Below are 4,352 nucleotides of genomic sequence, written 5' to 3' on the forward strand. Positions count from 1 at the left end.
TCATGATCGCCAGAAAACGGCTCAAAGCATCTGTTACTACATTGACCTTGTCAGGGTGGTACTGAAGGTCAATGTCATAATCTGCCATTAGCTCTAACTATCTGCACTGTCTCATGTTGAGCTCCTTCTGTGTGAAGATGTACCTCAAGCTCTTGTGGTCAGTGAACACTTTCACTTGCTCTCCCAACAAATAGTGTCTCCAAAGCTTGAGAGCAAAAACCATAGCTGCCAACTCCAGGTCATGGGTAGGGTAATTCTTCTCATGCTACTTCAACTAACGAGATGCATATGCTACCACATGACTATTCTGCTAGAGAACGCATCCTAATCCTCTGCCAGATGCCTCACAGAACACTTCGAAGTTCCCACTCTTGTCTGGTATTGTCAATGTTAGACCCTAGAAGGGGGGTGATTAGGGTCTTATGCTAATCTAATTCCGATTAAATGCCAATTAAAACTAATTAATAAATATATTCTTGTAAGATAGATATACAAGAGTTATAAGCAAGAATAAGCAATATGAATAAAGAGATATATCCTATATGATAAAAAATATGCAAGGATATATAAACTAGCACAAGATGGTATATCCTACCAAAGAGATATACAATATGATATATGCAAGAATATGTAAACTAACACAAGGGTGAAATAAACATAAACAAGATAGTGGGCAAAGAAAATAATGAGCAATGCACAAATGGCGATATAAGATAAATGTAAAAGCAAATACGCCAATGACAAACTCAAACAAGCAATATGATCACGGAGTTCGGACCTTCCGTCCTACGTCTCCGCTCCCTACTCCCGGGGAGAAATCCACTATCACAACCGGATTTTTTACGTTCATCCGAATAACGTTTACACCACACAATACGGTTTTCTAGTTTACCGAAAACTCTACAACTAACACACTCTTGTAATCCCACTCTACACCCTCTCAAGTGTTGAACTAGTGTAGACGGTAAAAAAAAATACCTCTATGAGCCTATGGGAAATTCGCCTGCAAGAAGTCGCCTACACAGTTCCCTAGCACAGGCCTGAGCCGCATGGTCGTCAAATGTGCTCGGTTCCAGATTCGCCTGAATGATCGGCTCGCCTGCACGAGTTGAGATCAATTGGAATAGCGGAAATTCGCCTTTCACGCAACTCACCTGCCCGAGTCCAAAGTCGAATCCTCCTGCAAACCTCAAGGCCGCCAGTACAGCTGGGTATCCGCTTACCCCACGTGCTGAGATGGGCCTTTCCCTCCTCTCTCGACCCAAGGAGAGAGGGCACAGTACTCCAAGACCGTCAAGCGGCCGCTCACAGTGCGAAGGACTGGACGGGTGTCGAGTCGACGTAAGCATTCATAAATGCAACTCACCTCGACTGTCTGAGTCAGAAGACGAATCCGCCAGCGTTCGGCGAGCTGTCCAAACCCACTCAAGTGCCAGGAACATGCTTTCCCGCCTCTCTTGACCTGAAGAGAGAAGGCACGACACTCCAGGCCCGCCGAACAGCCGCCCACAGTACAAGTGAGCGGACAGATGCCAAAGTAGCCTGCACTCTCATAAATGCGACTCACCTCAGTTGTCCAAACAACGAACAAGGGCCGCCGACGCTCGGTGGTTGGTCAGATCCACGCAAGCATCTGACAGCCGATGTCACGCATACGAGGAGGGGCTTTCCCACTCCTACGTGACGTGACGCAGAGCACAGCTCTTCGAATGACCACTGGTGGTATGAATGGGCAGCAGGATATCTCCGAACAATGTATGGTCACATCCCATAATTCAAGGAGCAGTCAAGCTGTCATTCTTCCATTTAAAAGCCTCTTCCAGCAAACTTTGAGGGAGGTCGAAAAACTAGGAGAAAAGCAGTAGAGACCAAGCTATTCGTATCATCTTTGCATTACAGCATCACTGCCTAGTTCTGAGCTCCGATCGTCGGTGAACTAAGCAGACCCGAACTCCATCGACTGGAGCTTCTACTGCGTACTGAAGCTCTCCAGCAACCTCGATCGAACGGTCCAAGGGAAGCAGACTCGACACGAGCATCGAGCGAAGCGTCCTATAGCCACCTAAAGTCCCCACACAAAACAAAGAGGGCATTCCCTCTGCTTCTGTTGTAATCATTTGATTATTAGTTTGTAATAAGCCTTCTTATCAATACAAATGAAACTCCCTGTTTTCGGGAAATCAAATTTATACCCTACAGAAGATGGCGACCACAGTGGGAGGAGCTGTTTCATCGAACAAAATGGTGGTGGCTCAATTTGACGAAGTTTCTGTCGGGACGACTGTAGAGTCCCTGGAGATTGAGTTCGACAGTACTTGTCTTCCTCATCCTCTGGTGGCGATGCGTCCCGCAAACGCCACAGAGTCGTGCGCCGAAACCGACCTCAAACGGTCAAAGCTTCCGCCCTTGAAGGTTCCACCCGAGTCTCGTCGGGGGAGCCCGCTCCCTCGCAATCGATCAAGGCCAAGCCGGAGATCGAGCGCAATAGACAAGGGTCTGCCAAATGGATCGCCAAGCGGTCCCCGCAGACACCTGCCTCGGAGGAAACGCCGGTTCACTCCGGCACAAACTGCACTGCCACAGCCCGCGGTGATGCTCTCCTCGCTGGGAGAGCTAGCCAACAGCGACGGCAAACGTTCGTCAGACAGGAGGTCCAAACCTCCGTTTCTCACAATGGCCTGAACCATCATACAGGCCCGAGAAGCGCTAAACGAGAAGGCAAACTGCCCAACGTCGGAAGGTCCTCCAAATCAGGAGCGCCGACCGAGGAAGGCAGAGCCACTCGCTCAGGAGGACTTCTCTTCTCAGGTCACATCCCTGATGCGAATAAACCACACCGAGCGAACGAGCCTACCCGAGTAGGCGAATCCTCGAAGGCTGGCGAGCCTCGCCATAACCATTTGGCGGATAAACGTAAGGACAAGGAAATAGGCGACACCTTGCAAACCCGCTCGTCCAAACGAAGGGTTGAAACCCGCCTATGCACTGGGGTTAGCCCGAACGCGAAGACTCGCCAGTCAAGGCGAGATCGCCTGACACCAGCAATAAAGCATTCCACCCAGCGTGCGCCAGAGAACACGTCCAAAAATCTCTCGTGCACTCACCCGAGCAACTCTTCTGAGGCTGGGGGTTGTCACCAACCGCCCACGGAAGACCTCAGAGAATACTTAACTCGCAAACGCACTATACAGGAGGCGAATCCTTAGTGCCACTGCGAAAGACTCATCCACACGGTCCTCGCCGACTGCCTATGCGTCGGGACGGCGAAACCTTCGGTGTTTGAGAGACTTTCTCAACAGTCCTCTCGACCAAGGCCCTCCCGTCGAAGGCGTCGTCACCAAAAAGAATGCTCTACCGACGACCTAGAGCTCGCATCCGCCATAGTTAACATGACGGATAAGGGGAAGGCAGTACTCTCCGACTCGCCAGACTCGGACTCCGTCCTGAGACCTAACACTCGTTTTGCTCAACGCCGGGAGGACGGCATATTCCAGCGAACACGTAGTCGCAGGGGGGCAAGTATTGGGTTTGATTACTCCACCCTGGTACCTCCCTCCTATGGTGAAGACGAGGTTCATTCGGCCGCGACCACATCTCAGACCTCGCGCTCAAGTCAAGACGCGCTGGCAAGGGCACACATGACCGAACTCAACCCCGAGCAGACAATGGCTCAAAAGCTGGAGGAACAGCAGGCGACCATCGACTCTCTAAGAGAGATGATGGAGCAACTACTGAATAAGAAGAAGAATAAGAAAAGGACCCAGCGTCCCTTACCTCGGCAAACTAGGGACAAGGAGTGGGTACCTCCCCGTCGCCCGGCGATTGAAACGGAAGACAACAGTAATCAACAATCCGATTACTCTTCCAAGACGTCGCTGGGGACGTCGCATACCGGTAGCATCCGTGACAAGAGATTCGACGAGTTTCAGGACCAGCTCAACGCGCTGAAGCTTCAGCAAAACATGAACAAGCTGGGGGTGGTACGTCCCTACCCTATCGAATGGGACACGGTCCCATACCCGGCGAAGTTCAAGCCAATCAGCTTGGTACAGTTTGATGGCAAGGGATCGCCCTCGCAGCACATCTACTACTTCATGGCGCAGACTGGGTTCCTTACAGGGAATGATGCCATCCTCACTCGACTATTCATAGGTACCCTCAAGGGGGTGGCCTTTGAATAGTTCCGTAAACTGGAACCCGACTCCATCAAGGCATGGGCCAACGTCGAAAAGCTCTTCCTCGCCCGCTTCTTCGACGACGACACGGAAGTGTCAATGGCCACTCTCCTTGCTGAGAAGCAGCAGAAGTCGGAGTCGGTCAATGACTTCGTAAAGAGATTTCGGAATCGATCA

The sequence above is a fragment of the Asparagus officinalis genome, chromosome 9 (genome assembly GCF_001876935.1).
Source record: "Asparagus officinalis chromosome 9, Aspof.V1, whole genome shotgun sequence".
NCBI classification, from domain to species: domain Eukaryota; kingdom Viridiplantae; phylum Streptophyta; class Magnoliopsida; order Asparagales; family Asparagaceae; genus Asparagus; species Asparagus officinalis.